We start from the raw sequence: 19,165 nt of genomic DNA, 5'->3' as shown, positions 1-19,165 counted from the left end.
TAAAGGACCCTCCAACCCTCAACTTGAGTCCACGCCTCAACTTCCGCTCAAATTCAAAGCAACGGCGTTCCTCGGACGCCACCAGTTCAGGTGCAAACCTGGACAGACTAGTAAAAGTAGCCTCAAACTCGGCCACTGACAAGCCCTACTGTCTAAGCTGGCAAAACTTCTCTCTCAGCTTCTCCCTAGCAGCTGAAGATAAAAACTTCTCTCAGAAAGCATTCACAAACGCCTCCCATACACCAACAACACTGCCCTTCTCGTACTTCCACCCTTGACCCGTATCTCCCTTCAGCTGGAAGGATGCCAAGGTCATGTAGACACCCCATTTTTGACCGTCCTCAAGACTTGGACGTCACCGTTTGAACACTCGGTGATTATCCATGTTTGTGTTCGTTTGGAGTTCCCGGAGGTCTCGGCTCGCGCGCCTTGCCTCAGGATCTCCGAACTTGACTGTTTAGTGTCTGGTTTTACACCAAACACTTGTGTTTTGCCTTGGAGGGGCAGGGAATGCCTTGTGAGGCATCCCCACACATCACCGGCAGTGGCTAGAGGCCACCGGCTGGTTTTTGCTTCCATCGGCACTTTTTATTACCGGTCGGCACTATTTGTTGCCGGTTAGCACTATTTAGTGCCGGTCGGCACTCCTTTTGGCCAAGATGGCATTTTTGGCATGCCGACTACTGTGCATCTGCTTTTGCAGATATTTTAAGACAGCTGTCTTGCTTTTGCTCCCCTCCATACACGTGTATGGAGGGATCTCCCTCTTATGAAGCTTGTCTTGTAAGCTTTACAAGACAAAAAAGCTTCTATATAGAGAGGGGCTCTCTCTTGTTGCAAAAGGTTAGACACTTGAGATATTTTGGAGAGCTTAGACAGCCATTGTTAGGGTTTGAGTTCTAGGGTTAGGGTTAGATACACATTATCTCTCTCTTTTTCCCTCTTGTGTGTGTTTTAGTGTGTTTAGTCCATACTATTGCACACAAACACCTAGTGTTTCACCTTCACTTAGCTACTGAGGTTCTAAGGGACTGATTTTGAAGTTTTGGTGTTGGATTCAAGCCAAGGGAGGCAATTGGAGCACCATTGTTGAAGGGGTCATCAAGGGCAAGAAACTAACACCTTTATTCTCCATTTTTGCATTGATTTTCTACCTATCTTAGAGCTGTTTTCGTGCTTATTGTATAACACAAAAAAGTTCTGTTTTTTAGTCCTCTTGATTGTTTATTAAGGGTGTTTTGTGGTTTGAGGGTGTTTGACCCCTCTTAGGCCTTGAAAGGCCTCATTTTGTGCTATTTTGTGCTAGTTTCGGGACTTTGGTGTTTGGGCCTCTTCACCACTGAAATCTTGAGGGATTTCAGTGGTGGAGATGGTGCCCTGAAGTCTCTAAAGGGAGAGGGCCACCCCCTCTCCTTGTTGTCCTTGAAAAGGGCATGTTTTGGCCTCTAAAGGGAGCCTATGTTTGAGTGTGTGTTTGAGCATGTATAGACTGTTTTTCATGCTTATCTTTCCATAATATAACATGATTTTAAATTGGTTTTGGTACTCCATGCATGCTTAGCATAGTTACCATGTAATGCCTTGTGATCCCTTAACATGTCTTAGGTTGTGTGCCTTTGTTTCTAGCATGTTTTAGGCTTACATTTGTGAAGCTTTTGTGCATATTTTGCCATGTTCTAGGTCTGTCCTAGGTTGTATAGGTCGGATTTGGCACACATCATATATCCCCTTTGCATTTTGGCTTGTTGGCCTTAAGTGTGTGAGTGTGTAGCATGCCATTCTTACATTGATTTGGTGATTTGGGACCATCCACCATGTCATTTCAGACCTTATAGTATGCTTGCATGCTTGCTTTAGTTGTCCCTTTAATGCCTTGTAAGGTTGTCATCTCATGCTCCATGTTTTGGTGATTATGCATGCCTTTGTTTTTGAGTCATTTGGATGCCATCTAAGTGATCCTTAGGCCTTGTATTAATGTCCTAAAACTCTGTTTTTGGTCAATGAGTTCATGCCATGTTTGGTCTTGCTAAGTGTAGTTCAATACTCCATTGGTTTGTTTTGAGCACTTAGGCCATTTGTTGCATGCTTGGCTTGATTTATTGCTTGGTTTGGCACCATGTTTTAGCATGATTTTAGAGCTCATGTTGCATGCTAATTGTCCATGAAATCCCTTTGCGAGTGTGCTTGAATGTTGCTTGCTTAATGCTTGATGCTTGGACCATAACATGTGTATGTGTGCATGTGTGTTTAGCCTCCATTTTTAGGCATTTTGGCCACTGTTTTAGGCCTATTTAGGGCTGCCTAATTCATGTTTAAGTCCACCCTCTATTTGGTTTGCATGGCCTCATGCTTGCTTGTATGCTTGCATAAGTTTGTTGCCATGCCATGTTGCATCCTTAGCTTGCATGCCTAGGTTGCATTGCATCTTGCATGCATGCCTTGTTCCTTGACTTGATGATAGGAATTGGGCCTTAGTTTGTTTGATTGGTTTGCATTTCATTTGACATGAAAGTTACATACTTGATTCCTTGGGCCATCATGCATGGAAATGCGTGATTGGTGGTCCGAGAATCGAGGCACATGCCCCTTTGAGTCATTACCATGATAAGGGACATGGTTGGTGCATATATGCCTTGAATTGTGCTGCCATGCTTTGCCTTGCCCTCTGTTGCTGTCATTTGCAGATTCTGCAGGAACACTCTGCCGACTGGCAGTGTAAAGTGCCGACCGGCAATCATTTCTCTGCCGACAGCTTCACTTTGTGCCGGTGGCCACATCCCACTGCCGGTGGCAATTCCATGCAGCCGGTGATGTCTCCCAGCATCCAAGGAAGCAGTCCTGAGGTTTTGACAGCCTCCAGGGGAGTGAAGGAAGGAAAACAGAGGCAGCCTATGCATGGCGGTGCATTTCCCGAGGCGGTTTTACTGCTTTTCTTAGCTTATTTAATTTGTTAATTAATTAGGCAATTTGTAATATTAATTAGCTTGCGTAGTTAATTAATTTGTAACATTTATTCGGTTCCCTCTAAGTGAGGGCAAATCTGTAATAAGTGTGTGTGAGTGGAGTGTATGTCTTCCAATCCCCACTTCTTTCTTCCCTTTTATTTACCTGCTTATGATGGTAGATTAGGGCATCTTTAAAATTAGCATACCTTATGCTATGCATGCGTGCATCCATACATTTGTATTACATACATTAGGCTCGGTACATCACGCTAACTGCATCTGTACTTCAATTCACAAATTGAACATGTGGTAGTTGATCGCATTTCACATGCCATGTTTAGGGTTAGCCGAGCCTGCCTAGATCGCATTTTTGTATGTGTTGCATTAGACAATTTAACATGAGCTAGGATCACGCATGTTTGCTAACTAGTTTATTGTTTTGGCACGGAGTACGATGTAAGTGTTTATGCTTTAGCATCCCGCATGCGTGTGAATGTTGCCATGACAGTATGCTTGTCATGCGGCTAAATGCTTATATGATAAACTGTTTGAAATGCCTGTGGGTGGAGATTGGATTGTTTGAGTTGGAAAAACTCGTTGAAATCCGTATTTTAGCCTACTTACGAGTAGCAAATTCCAAAGCACTTTTCAAAACCGAACGGATATGCAATGCTTATTTCCAAATTAGGCAATCTAGTCTATACTTGTTTGCTGTGTGCATAACATAGTAATTCTAGGCTAATAAATGGAATAAGAACACATAACATCTTCAAAATCGGATATCATGGTTAGTAGAGGCCAGTCTTCGGACCGGGTGAAAGGGGGTGCTCATAGCTGACCTTCCCCGATTGTACCCAAGCTCCCGAGCCGAGACAACTCCAGTGATGACGGACATGTGGCCTTCGGCACCGAGTCAGGGTTTCCAAAATTTCCCCATTTAAAAAATATTTAGGTGGCGACTATGTATCTGGCAAAGCAGTCCATGTTTGGCACTACTTTTTCAAAAATCTGTTTCTCAAAACGATTTGCCAGATTTGGACTCTTTGGTTCAGATTAAGAACCGCGACAACAAAATCGCGAGTCCGAACTGTAGTAGCATAAGGCCCCCCTCCGCGGGCGCGTCTACAGGTCACCTTTAAAGCCCCGTCCTCGATGCCAAGCATCTCGAACGTCTTCTCCATCTGTTCCAACCACTCGTCAACCTTAAGTGGCTCCTTGGATCCCCAACAAACTCGTCCGGATTGGACCGGAAGAATTCCCTCTTCAAGAATGAAGGCCCTGCCTCAACAACCTGGGCCTGAACTGGAGCCTGAACTGGATTCTCAGCACAGAAAATACCCACTGACTCCCTCAAAGCATCGGCTATCCCTCGGGCTAAAGCGCCCATAGCCTCCTGACCTGCTGGCTCGGCCACATTGGCCTGGCCAACCCCCTCCTGCTGTGCCGGAATATCATCCGGTAAAGGCATCTCCTGCCTACCACGTCTGTCTCGTCTACCACATCCTCGTCCTGACATCCTAATAAAGGTAACGAAGAACGTTAGCACATTCATAAATGTGCCAAAACTAAACAATCGTGTCCTAATACATGGACAACTGTAATTCACTCCACGTAAGCACATAAACACATAAGCACTTACGAATTTCATTTCTGGATAATGATAGTCCTGAGGCGTTACTAGAGTTCCGATTAGAAACAGCATTGATCAAGTGCTTTTCCAACAAGACTCCTAGAAACCCAAGGATCCAATCAACATCTTAGAAACTACATTTCATACTCACATAGTCACATAAGCATGTTATCAATTAAGCACATAGCATATGACACTACATCTAAGTCTCTATCAAGCGAGACAAACCCATTGTGATCCTAATCACTTCCCACGTACCCAAAGTATTTGAACCCGGTACGCTCTGATACCAAGTTGTAACGCCCTCAAAATAATACATAAAACCCATCACTTTAGACATGCATTGATATAAAAGAAACTAACCATTTCTATTTATCAGAGTAATTCTTACAACTGTATTACATGTTAACAACAAAAGCAAATGCCCTATGGGCTTACAGCTTTCCAAGTTAACACTTGGTTACAAAAAAAAGAGTGCTAACTCATTACATATTAAGCCATTGGCTTGAATTTACAAGTAATACATCAAAAATAAACAAAAAGAGTCTTCAACTCTCATCATCATCCAAGCTATGTCCTTGGAGGTGGCATACTACCTATACCTGAAAATAATGTCCCATAAAGGGTGAGCCAACGCCCAGTAGAGATATACTAAACACAGTATGAGCAATGACTAAGACATTAGCAATTGATAAATGTTCAATTTCCATAAACTAATTCATAACCCATTTCCATTTCATGACCACTATGTTCATGTTTCATTTCAATTTTCATTTCTTATCAATTTCACAATTTACATCAACGGCTCAGAACCTGGCCAACCACTTATATGAGACAATGGCTCATATTAAACACTTCCCATTTTACAATAGATAAACATATTAGTTGTATCAACATCTCAACAGATAAGCATACAAGCTGTATCCACATTTCAACAGATATGCATATTAGTTATATCAACACTTCCAATGATAAGCATATAAGCTGTATCAACACTTCCAAAGATAATCATATGAGCTATATCAACACATTATCTGACAAGCATATGAGCTGTATCAGTGGAGTCCATCCCCTATCTCCTCCCAAACAACGTCCGGTTTAGAGGTCCAGCTCGTAACTTCCCCTAAACCGTGGAGTACATCCCCTATCTCCTCCTACACACACAACGTATATACACAAAGGTCATATACACAATCAATCAATACATAACGTTAATGTATTCTATCAACCGTCATACTCTATGACATATCCAATTGATTAGTTTTAGTTTGCCTAATCATCATGCATTGTTTACAACAATCAAAACTATCCTCCACCGGTAATCCAAGCAATTATTTCTAAACAGATAATAAAAGCTCCAATAGATAAAATATCAATATTTTCAAAAGTGAGCGATTAATAAATCTAACTCCATTATTCAACCATATAATGAACCAATTTCATTATTTCCAACTCAATTCCACATAACCATCATTTTCTCAAATTAATCATACCAATTAATTTATACAACCAATTAGTATTTTCTACCCCATTTCCCAATATTGACCCAATGGTCTAAATATCAACAACCAACATCAATAACACTATTTTGAAACCCAAAATACATATTATGAGCCCAAAATCACAAAACCCTCTTTAACACATTTTGAAACCCTAAGTCCCAAAATTACCCAACTTCAACACTTTATCAAAACAACCAAAAATCTATGTCAAAGACCATAAGAGTGAGTAGGAATCCCTACCTCAAATTCGGAGCTCAAGGAAAGAAGGTGAAGAAACTCAACGTGCTCCAAAACTCAATATTCTCAGATCAATGTGTAGCCCTCGACGATCAACCCAACTTTTACAAAGGCTGAAGGAAAAGAAAACACTCTAACTAGATCAAACTCTAGAGAGAAAGGAGTTTCTAGAGAGAGGAACTCTCAAAATGGCTTTTTAGAAAGTAAGAGAGAGAGAATGTAAAAAGTGATTTTAAAATGCCCAGCTGCCAACTGATATACGACATTCCCGCTCGAGCGGAGAACACAACACTCGAGCGTCAAGAACAAAAAACTAGGTCCGCTCGAGCGCAATAAGGCCCACTCGAGCGCAATAAGGCCCGCTCGAGCGCCAAGACACAAGAATAAAGTACATCCGCTCGAGCGCGAAAACCAGTCTGCTCGAGCGTAGATTTCCCCCTCCCAGAACTTACACCCAAAGGTACTACCCGCTCGAGCGCCAAAGTACCCGCTCGAGCGCTACCGCTCGAGCGTAAAGAAACCCGCTCGATCGTAAAAATCATACCTGCAGAAGTTTTGCAGGGACACAAAAAACTGGGACCGTGCAATCTCCGCTCGAGCGCAAGGCGACGTCCTAAAAACTGGGCAACAAAGAATTGAAACCAAAGCCTAACCAACCTGTAACAACTCTGCCCAATACATCCTAAAACTCAATCAAGTGGAATTAAAGGATGACAACAAGGTATACCACCACCAATATCACGGAATCGAGTCCGGAATACAACAAAACAGTAAAGGGACAACCGAGATCGCTATATGCTGCGAGACTACTAGGATTGTTTTTTGCCTCCCTTTCTGGGCGTCAGTCTTTGCCGCTAGTACCGGCGTGTTCTGCAACGGGAACAATGGTTGCATCACGTTGTTCTGCATCATGAAGTTGACAACCAACTGTAGGTTTGCCAACTTGTTCGTCATCCATTTCATCTCGTCGTCCCTCCTCAGGCATCTATCATTCCATATCTAGAGGTCGCTTTCATTGTAGTACTCATCTCGGCCAACTTTCTTCAGGGCATTCCCCTCTTTGCCGACGTCCTTCTCTCTAGGATTCGAATCATGTGCTCCTTCATTACAGTTTTCTTTCCCGACGTTAGGGTCAGCATGTTCACAACTCTCACTGTTAATGTCATCCCCAATCTTTTCTTCTTGTCCGTCGTTAGCTATTTATTCTCCTTAAGTTCCCACAGGCAGTGCCAAATTATGGGTGTTGATTTTTTACCACACAACCAAACGGGAAAACTCAGCTGGAGAACACCGGTAGAATAGATTAAGCCCAACAACCTGCACAAGAAGATGAGAATTTGGCAGTAGTTCGTCTACCCAAGGGCACTCCGATGATCTAGTCAATAATCAACATCTCTTAAAGATAGCAAATTGTGCTTAAACTCACAAGAAAAAGCTTACATTCGACCCACGATAGTGTCTTTGTTTTATAACTAGCAGTGATCTGGTCCCTTTAAAAGCCTCACTTCAATGGACTTAGGCTCAATACTCATCTTGGACCCCCAGCTTGATAGGGATAAACTCTTCTTAAGCCTTATCCTTATCTAGACTGAGGTCCTCCCCTGTTCTAGGACTCTTATCCCTCATCCGTTTATCTCGCATTCGAGCATCTCCGCAAATAATCTTGGCCTAGCCGAGATCATCTTCGCAGCGTGACCAAGCCACATGGCACCTTAGTTGACACTTCGGCGTCACCTTTGCCACATGTTGTCAATCACAAAACACTTCCCCACAGTGTTCAGACTTATGTGCCTTCCAGAAATCTTCGAGCCTATTGCATACGATTAACAAATTCATAATAGGCATATAAAAAATATAATACGTCGAATAACAGCAAAAGTGTTGGTTTGAAAGATTGAGGGGGTGTTTGGTTTATGTTTTAAGATAAATTTTAAATAAATAATTGGGGAAAGGGTTTAGAAATTTTTTTGATTTGTTTAGTTGTATATTTTGAAAATAATTTTGAAATTTGGGAGTTTTGAATGATTTTTTTTTTTTTTTTTTTTGTAATTGAATAGATGTGTGTGAGAAAAAAAGTGATTGAGAATAAGAGAGAGTGTGTGTGAGTGATTGATTAATGTGTAGGAAAGAAAAAGGGATTTTGAAAAAAAAAATTAAAAATTTGAACCAAATAAAATTTTGAAAATTTTTTTTAACAATTATATCTAGAGATACAAACCAAACAAACCCAGAATGTCTAATATTTTTTTATTGAGAAATTTTTTTAAATATTTTAATCAAAACGTTAACATGTCAAACACTCCTAGATAAATCAAATGATAAGAATGAATCTGGGCCATTCAAATTGGGTCAACGGGTTGAGAGGCTCGCTTACATTACCCGAAAAAGAATAAGAAGAGCAAATGCAATAATAGGAGTGTTTGGTAAATGTTATTTTTTTGATTTTTTGGATTAAAATTTATAAAATAATAAAATAAGTTGTAATAGTTAATAATACAAAATATCACATTAAATTTAAAATTATTTTACTTTTTCTTTTATAAATATCACATCTAACTATAAGAAAATCTAACTATCTTTCTAAACACAAAAAGTTTAGCCAATTAAAATAGTTAAAAACTAAAATAACCTATTAAAATAGTAACTTTTCAAATATCCACAATATATGAGCCTTATTTTGGAGTCCGAAAAATGTTTAGGAGTTCTAAAATATAAGTTCTAAAAAAACTCTAAGGGTGTGCGCCACTTATTGATGTAATATTTTAACCATGATTTTTTTTTAAAAAAAAATTTATATCATTAAAATTTAATTAGAACTCCAAAATTTAATTAGAATTCCAAAATTAAATAAATGTATCATTACTGTTCGGAGTCCTAGGTCCCAATCATACACCTTTTATCTTGAGCTCCTGTCAACCACACATGTAAACGTTAAAAATTTACATAACCAAGGATTGGTTATAGTATCTGTCGCCATTAATTCTATCCTAAGGCTTAGATTGGTTAGATAGAGAATTTTAAAGGTTAAAAAATAATAATAATAATAATTTTTTTTATATGTTTGTTTCGGTAGATAATCTTAAAACAATAATAAAAATTAGGTTGTGTTTGGTGTAGAGGTGTAATTATGATTTTACACATATTTAAGTGTTGTGTTCGGATATAATTCTCAAAAATTAATTTTACACTCACATTCGAAAACTCTTTTCAAAATATGGGTAATAGATAGAGTACTTGAATTTTGAATTTTGAATTTCGAAATTTCGTCTATTCAGTCGTTTGTTCGGATAGTTTTTGAATTTTTGGATGCACCCGGTCGTCCTTTTAGACATCCTCCCAGATGTTCGACCAGAACAATGGTTTTTTTCTTTCTTTTTTTTTTTTTTTTGCAGCTATTATGTGAAAAAAAAATTAAATAAAATTTTTCAATATTTTTTAGAATTGAATTTTTTTTTTTTAAATTGGTTATGAGTTTTGAGTAGAATTTTTAATAGAGTTTTGAGTTGTGTAGTTGACTATGAGCTATAATTTTTTTAATTAAGTTTTGAAAACCCTTTTTAAAACTTATAATCAAACAACTTTTCTTATTTAAAACCCATTTAAAAAATTCAGCATTCAATTCAAAATTCAATTCAAAACTATTTTCAAAACTCATAACCAAACAAATTTTCTCTTTTCAAATCATAATTCCAAAACTCACAAACTCAAAATACAACTCCATTCTCAAATTATTATTCTAAAGCTAAACCAAATGCTACCTAAAGTTTTTTACACAATTCAAATTAGCTTGTTAGTTAGGCTTACGATTTCTCGCAAAATACATAGGGAAATTTATTTTTTCCCACAAAATTTGATAATGTTTATTTTGTTTCTTTCTTTGTCTATATTTCTCTCGACAACTCTCTACTATGCGGTAATTACATTTTTTTCCTATCATTTCTTGCAAAATTTTCCATTTATTCAAATACAAATTTTCATTTCTTTTTCTTTTCTTTTACTTCACGTTCTACTATTTTCACTTTCTATCATCCATTTCTTTCTAAACAAACGGAACCTAAGGGTCCTCATTTATATTTAGTGTTAGGTTAGGTGGAATTGTTAGTGCGGATATTGTTATAGTGAAGAATTTATTAGTGAGGGAATTAAGAAAATTTGTCTTTATTTGTGATATATTTTAATGAGGAGATTAACTATATGAAACACATAAATACTCTTTGGTGTTTTTCTATATTTTAATATTAAAAATTATAGTTCATAAATATTTTTTGTACTATATTTTTTTAATATTTATATATATTAAAAAATAAAGTAATACCAAAAAACAACATCACACACAAACACAACATAAGTAAAATAGTCTTTTTCCAAGTTAATCATCTCACTAGTTTTGAAACACAGCCCTTTGAGGCCTTTGTTAATCCCCTCCTCCAAGACTAATGCTAGTCCAAATGGACTACCAATCCCATGCTTCGTCTCGCAAAACAAAGACCTAAAATGGTCCCTACTCACTATGAATCAAATCTCCTTCTTCATCTCTCAAAACAAACATGGCCTAAAATAAAATTTTGAGTTTTACTCTTAAAAGTAAAATGGAAGCAAGACTTTAATAGCTTGTAAGGAGATAAGTTTCCCTCCATATCTTATTCTCTCCATACCATTCATGTGAGCTCCAATTCAAAAACCACACCAATGATTTAAATCGTCTATCGCGTAAGCCCTATAATAAAAGTCATCCATGATTCAAATCATCAATGCAAGTTTAGATTGACGCCCACAATAGGAGCATGGAGATGTATTTAACTCCTCTTAGATATTTAACAACTAATCACTAACTTTTGAAAATTTCTATTTTCACACACCTTTTGATATCTGTACACATCATATCTCAGTTCACATATTTATGAATTTGATTATATGCTATTATTCTCATTCCGTACACCAAATGTTCTAACTATAATCCTAACTGATAATATGTATACACCACCCAAATAGATTTTTCCACACACTAGACCTTCAAATCCCTAAAATGAATTTCGAGTGTTTGGTTTCCACCATCCTACTAGTGTGTGTTTGGTTTCGACTAAATTTAACTAAATAAATTGGATTTTGAATTTTTAAGGATAATTTTTTAGTTTTAGTTCAATGTTGGTTGGTGGGTGAAGAGACAAAAATAATCCATTGAATCAAATAGGTTTATTTGGTTTTGTACTTTCGAAATTGTTATATTTGTTTGATTCTGTACTTCTGAATAAATTCCGTCAGTTCAAAACCAAATTAATTTATATTTTTGAAAGTTAATTTATGAAATCATGAAATTATCTCGATTGTTGGTTTTCGAACATAATGAAAAATTTTAGCATTGGTTTGCCGAATGAGAATCGCAAACAAAAGAAAAAAAATCAATTTTTACACATAAAACTCACATTTTCATCGTTGCATTAGTTATAATGGGACAATAAAGTGTAGTATCGGAAGAAGTGAGAAACAATGGATGAGCAATATAAGTTTAAATTTTTTGTTTTTCCAAAAGATGTGCACCGAGAATTATTTTTCAAAACATGTGTATAAAGAAAGCTTAGTTTCAATATTTAGTGTGTATATTGATGTCCATTATGGTCATTTTGTTTTATGATTAAATTATAATAAAAAAAAATTCATTAAAAGATGTGTGAAACAAAATTTCCCTAACTTTTGCAAATAAAAAAAAAAGTGTAAATTACAAATATACCCATGAGGTTTACTTAAAATATGAGTTGCCCCTGTGTTTATGAAAATTATAGCCCACCCCTTGAAATTTCTAATTTCATAGGTCCCTTTTTATTAATAAATTTCAAAGTTAATTAATAGTTTTTAATGTTATCAAAAATTTATTTGAATTAATAATTTAGGTAATTTTATTGTTATATAGAAGAGAAGTTAGAAATTTTATTTTTTCAATTAATAATGTTAAATTAAAAAATTCTAACAAGAGGATATTTGTAATTTTTCAAACTATAAAGAACAATTCGTATTTTAAACAAATCTCAAGGGTGTTGATGATACAACTCCTCTCTAATAGATCTTCAGTTGATGATCCAATTACAAGAGTGTTGTTGGGTTTAGTAACCCATCTTGGAGGAGTCCAGATCCTCTACCATGGCTTCTTGCCATGGTTCCTACAGTGGAACAAAACGACATCATTTTGTTAATTTTTTTTAAATTTTTATTTTATTTATTTATTTATTTTGCAGCCTCTTTCCTTTTTATCTCATTTGTTCCAAAACCTTGACCCATCTTTGAGAGAGACAAACAGAGAAGACGACAAGGAGACGAAGGCGAAACCTAGAGAAGGGCGACCGACGTGACTTCGACAGCGAGGCGAGGGGAGGCGACGTGACTCCATCTATCCGATTGCTTGCTTCTAGTATAATCTTAGCTACCCATATCTGTTTATATCTTATGGTTGCACTTTGGTAAAAAAAAAATAAAACATAAATAATTAAAAAAAAATACTGTTCCAGACAACCGGATACACTTAATCCCCTCACTATTTTTTCAATCTCATACCCTCTCTAGCTTTGTTAATCCGACTGTGCAATGGGATTGCCAACCCAGCTGGACAAATAATCCACTCACAAATTTCCTCAACCAAACATGCTTTGAGAGGCCCAACCTCACTATCACTCTAATCCCACCACTCTAACCCAAGAAATCATATATATATAAAACTGCAACAAATGAGAATGATTATGAACAGGATCTCGTTGTAGCCGAAATCTTGCCTTGCCACCGTCACGTCGTCACTGGACTCACCGCCGCTCACCATCCTCTGCGTTTCTCGTTCATCTTTGTGTCCCTCCGCTTATACAAAAGATAAAATAAAATGGTCGAATATCAGCAGCCAAATCATATTTACTGCAAAATTTTATAAATCATATATTATACATATTCAATCAATTTAATCCTTTATATGAATGATCTTTTAATCAGTCTTACAAATAAAAGGTTTGAATCACCATAGTGACCCTAAAGTAGGCCCAATTAACCCAAGAGTATTGTTGCTCCAATCGGTAATCTCCTAATGAAATATCTATATTATATAAACATATATTATTCAAGTGATTCATAATGTATATCTTACATAGAATAGTTGAACTTAGCATACTGTTTTAGGGCAAGGATAAGGTTAGCACCCAACTTCAACCCCAAGTATAGTCCCACATTTATTTGCATTTTGCAAAAGTCAACCACACGGTTTGTGAAGAACATTAGGTTTGTTTTTCATATTTATTATTGCATTCTAGATCAAAATAAGATATGGTGTTTAGCAAGAAAGAGTAGCATTTAGTTAGTTCCCCTGTTTGGTTGGTGGGAAGAAACAGAAAATTAGTTTGTTGACTTTAGTTAATATATAGGCCAATTAATTCTTCAGACCATATATATACAACATGGTTTGTACTTATATAGTTTATGACAAGGTTAAAATTTATTGCCACATTTAATATGCATATAGAAGAATTTGTATTCCAATAAAAGTAGGTCCAAATTAGGACAAATAATTCAATCATAAATTGAAATTTCGTAAAAAATCAAAAATCAAATATCAAGCAAGCATAAGAGTCAACTAAACTTTCAAAAAAATTGGAAAATTTGGCAACCAAAAAAAAAAATCCATATCCAATCTTCATGTTACAAATTTAGCAGAGTAAGCAGCTTTCAAAACCATCCAATTCCAAAACTATTTATCATGTTCCACTTCCAAAGTCTAATAAAATGTCAATGACAAAGATAGCATCCACCTATTATTACTCGATTTGACTTCAACATAACAGAACTTGTCCAATAATAGAAAATAAAACATCATATCGAAAATATTATCTACAAAACATGGGTGCCACCTTCCCATTTAATTTTTTTTTTTTGCCTTGGGCTATTATTTTCTTCCCTGCCTACTCTAAGCAGCTACATGCTGAGGGACACATATATATCTTGTTTGCAAACAAATCTAATGATTTGCAAATTTAACCTAAATGTACACCCCGTCATTCTTAAAAGGGCTATTTTCTTACGTTGTGTTTGGTTGGAGGATTTGAGGAGGGATTTGGAAAGGAAAAGGAAAAAGTTAGGTGAAATGTGAATAAAATATACCTATATTTCACCTACTTTCACACACCTTTTCCCTTTTCCTTTCCAAATCCCTCCCTAAATTCCCTAACCAAACACAGCATAAAGGTTATTTACAAAAATAATAAAATAAATAAATTTGGTAAGAAGTAATATACAAATATCATAAGCATCTTACTAAGAAAGTCTAACAAGACATTACAACAACCATCCAGCATAATAAGAAAGTCTATCAAGACATTCCAACAAATATACAACATAACAATACTCACACAAGAAAGACCTCCAAAAAAGAATCCACACTTTCTAACTGAGAATAGTCAAAACCTCTCCTCCGAGTGAGGTGCATAGATTATCTACCTAAGAAGATAAGTTAAAGTTTGGGCCAACGGGCTAGCCCCATTGATTGGCTATTTTCATATTTTCACAAGATAGAGAACTCAAAAAACTCTAATGATGGATTTTATAACTATTGTGAAAATAATATCTTTCAAGAAACTCTTAAGATTAAAAATCTATGCACAATAAGTAAAGTCGGATCAAAAGGCAGGCACCTTGTGGGTTGCCATGGCAAGCAGCAGATGATTATTGTCAACATGATATCGCTTTCATTTGACTTTGGTGCACTAACTTTAAATTTTCTTTTTGGTAATACAGGCAAATAATACACTGATAAAGAGCTAAAAGATTAGGGTAGATAATAATCGACTCGATTCATCATACTGATCACGCATTACATGATTTGTTCCAAAATTATCTTCTTTTATCTTCAAAGTCATAATAATATCATGCTATTAGGGTCAAAATAAGCATGGTGAAGCCATCAATGTTGTCGAAGTATAGGATTCACAATAATAAATCATCATAAAATCCAAAATAAAACACCAACTAGCATATATAGTCGTTGATCAATAGATTTTGTAATGCCAATTCTGTTCAATTATGTTAGTGTTAAGCAAATACTGATTACGAATTCAAGACCCTCTTCAACAAACATATACACTTTATCCAAAATGAAACTAGAAATGGTTCAATGAACAACAAAGTGAAGTTCTCATGGTCTTTCGGATCATCAAAACACAGCCAACATATTGATTTAAATGCCAAAATCCTTCACAAAATTGCGCATACATCTATATTCTATTATATAATGTACACACCTCAGTTAGCATGAAAACTTATGTCCGTCTTTTGTCACCTAATTTTTATTCCTAAAATAGGCAACAGCAACTACACTATTTCCACACGTCTACCTTTTTCTATCATCAATTACTAAAAGAAAATAACGGTAAACTAATAGTTCACATAATGGCCCATGTTAGTCTCCCAATACACAAATTCTCTCCCTCCACTTTCCCTAAAAAGTTGATTAAGAATTGGAAAAAAACAATTTAAAAATTAGAATACAAAAAAATAAAAATAAAAATAAAACACTTCAAACATTAGAAAAAATGATAAATTACAACTGCTTAGCCTATTAAAGAGGAGAAAGAATGCATAGTTAAACAAATGAAAAAATAAAAATTCAAAATAACTAAAGTGAATGATTAAAAAACAGCTGAAAACTACAATTTAAAAATTAGAACACAGAAAAAAAATCCCCATAACAACAATTTAAAATTTTGAATACCAAAAAAAATCATAAAACACCCAAAACTTTTGCGGGCAAAAAAAAAGGGTTGAATTAAAGCTGAAAAAATAATTGACTTAACAGTTGAAAACAAACCATAAAAACAACAAAATACCAGCTGAATTAAACAATTTAAAAATTATAATACCAAAAAAAAAAAAAATCCAAAAAAACCCAAAACATTAGGGGGGGGAAGTTGAATTAACTGTTGGAAACAACAATTTAAAAATTAGAACACAAAAGAAAAAAACCCATAAATAAAACATCTATAAAAACAGTAAAATACGAAATGAATTAAACAATTTAAAATTTTGAATTTAAAAAATAAAATAAAATAAAATAAAACATAAAACACCCAAAAGATTAGGGTGAAAGAAAAGCTGAATTAACAGCCGGAAACAATTGAATTAACAATTGTAACAACAATTTAAAAATTAGAACACAATATAAGGTACCAGCTTTAGTACAATTTAAAAATAGAATGCAAAAAAGTTAAAAATTAAAAATAAAATAAAATACTCAAAACATTAAAAAATGATACATTCCACTTTCTTAGCATACTAAAAAGGAGACAAAATGCATTTGTTGTTAGATGAATGAAATAATAAAAATTAAAGTTAACTAAAGTGAATTTTCTCATCTTGGAATAAAAATAAAAGCACAATCAAATGAACAATTAGAAAATTGCTGAAAACTACAACTTACAAATTAGAAAAAGGAAAAAAGGGCCCCATAAAATACCCATAAAAACATTGAAAAACCACTGAAATAAACAACTTAAAATTAGAATTAAAAAAAAAAAATCTAAAATCTAAAAACACCCAAAACATTAGGGGTGGGAAGAGTTGAATTAACAATTGGAAACAACAATTTAAAAATTTGAAAACAAAGAAATATCCGACATATAACACCTATAAAAACAACAAAATACAGCTCAATTAACCAAATTAAAAACTAGAAGAAAAAAACCATAAAACATCCACACATCGAAAAAAATGATAAATTCCAATTGCTTAGCCTAGAGGAGACAAGCATTGGTTGTTAAATGAACGAAATAATAAATAATAAAACTTAAAAATAACTAAAGTGAATTTGCTTAGTTTAGAATAAAAACAAAAAACACACCAAAAAATATTTAAAAAAACAGCAAAAAGCTACAATTTAAAAATTAGAACACAAAAAAATGCCCTCCATAAGACACCCGTAAAAACAATGAAAAAAACAATTGAATTATACAATTTAAAAATTAGATGGGGAAAAATGATTGAATTAACTTGAGAAGTATGGATACAAACTCGTGACACGATATAAATACAAGACAAACAAAGACATGCCGACACGGCAATTTTCGAAAAATGTAGGAAACATGTGGTGGGGGACACGCACAAAATATATAGTTTTATATATTTATTATACGCCATTTTCTTAATCCAAGTAGCTATGGAGTATGGAGCCACATCGCTTTCAAGTATAGCATGTGTGTTAAGCAAACAAAAAAGTACACCGCAGTTTCTGTTGCTCTCTAGGATAATTCCACCTTAACTGCTTCTCTTATGAATAACACCTTAATAACCTATGGAATGGAAGAGAAATATACATTTTAAGGTACTCTAAAGAGTAATTCAGACATGTATGTAAAAAATTGATTACTCTTTGTCCATAATTGGCATATCCTCCCCGGAAATCAATCCTGGCTATAACAAATATATATATATATATATATATGTATATATGCATGAATATATCATTGAAAGACAATTTTAGAAAATGCAATATTACACTAATTTCTATAAATTTACACTGTTTTTTCTTTCATTATTGTATCCTAATTTATTTTGTTGAAACTTATAATTAGTTTCGTGTGTGCCTAATCGATGAACACGTATTTAAGTGATAGACGTGTGTTGTACAAGTGTCCAAAGAGTGTCTGAGTCTAAAAAATCTTTCAAAAATAGGACATATTTTGAGAAGTGTTGGATGTGTGTCGGAAAGTGTCCGACACAAACACGACATGGACACGCCATCCTTTAAGAAGTGTCCATGCCTCTTAGGAATTCACAATTGGAAACAATTTAAAAATTAAAACACAGAAAAAGCCTCCATAAAAACAATTTTAAAAAAAATAAACATGAATTAAACAATTTACAAACTGGAATACAAAAATTAAAAACTATAAATAAATAAATAAATAGCAATAAAACACTCAATCCATTAGAAAAAAATGATAAATTCCACTTTCTTAGCCTATTTCATTTCACATAGCTACAAATATGAATGACATTAAAAATTTTGCTGCATCTATATTATGTGTTTGTGTATTTCTACTAAACTTATTACACTTCTAAGTTTAAAACACCAAAAATATCATTCCTATCATAAATATTATCTTCTTTGTTGCAGCCTGGCTGCTAGTATGTGTATATGTGTGTGTGTGTGTGTGTGTGTGTGGAATACGAACTGGGTCAAACAGTCAGTGCATGAAACTTTATATGACAACATAACAAGTGGAGTACTTACATTGGTACCCATGCAATTGTGCCATTTGTTGCTCCCCCTTACTGGATTCTACTAGTCAAATACCAATATATGCATTCTACCATAATGGCTACCACATTGGGTCTCTTTTTTCTGTATTCAAGTCAAAACACTTCAATTAAGTTCCACCGGCAAACAAAACACTTCAATGTAATCCTATTACTAGTGCACCACTATAGTGCAGCCACTACAGGCTAGAGCAATGCTCACACCTAGTGACATTTGGGTACATTATGTAACATGAGAGAGAATAACATGAGAGAGAATAAGAGAAACCACAGTGAAGTGCATTGCCATGAGAGGACTTCATAGAGCTCTAATAAAGGCTTCAAAAGGTCATTTTTTCATGGTTTAGGTTGTGTTCAAAGAATCTAAGAAAAAGAGCCTTTTATGCGCTTATTCGTACAGAAATGAGGCTTTGCTTTAGAGTCTTATCTCAAACCGCACAACATATTATGTATTTTGTCATCATGCACTTCCAGAATTTGTCAGTAGAGTGACGTGTTAACAAATATAGAGTTAACAGATCTGTGTATCCACTACCCAAGACTTTCAAAATGCTCAAGCTTCCTACTAGGTTAAT

General features: G+C 35.0%; 1 long non-coding RNA gene across 1 annotated transcript; it reads right to left on the bottom strand.

The window, feature by feature from the left end:
- Positions 1-12,767: 12,767 nt before the first annotated feature.
- LOC145822806 (uncharacterized) lies at positions 12,768-18,703 on the bottom strand. Its single transcript, XR_014364520.1, has 2 exons — positions 18,565-18,703; positions 12,768-13,154 (listed from the first exon to the last, which is right to left on the bottom strand). It is a non-coding gene; the product is annotated as an uncharacterized LOC145822806 (long non-coding RNA).
- Between the last annotated feature and the right edge of the window lie 462 nt (positions 18,704-19,165).

Source organism: Camellia sinensis, chromosome 3 (assembly GCF_055761805.1).
Source record: "Camellia sinensis isolate YWXY chromosome 3, ASM5576180v1, whole genome shotgun sequence".
NCBI classification, from domain to species: Eukaryota; Viridiplantae; Streptophyta; class Magnoliopsida; order Ericales; family Theaceae; genus Camellia; species Camellia sinensis.
This window is presented reverse-complemented; position numbering and strand designations above follow the sequence as displayed.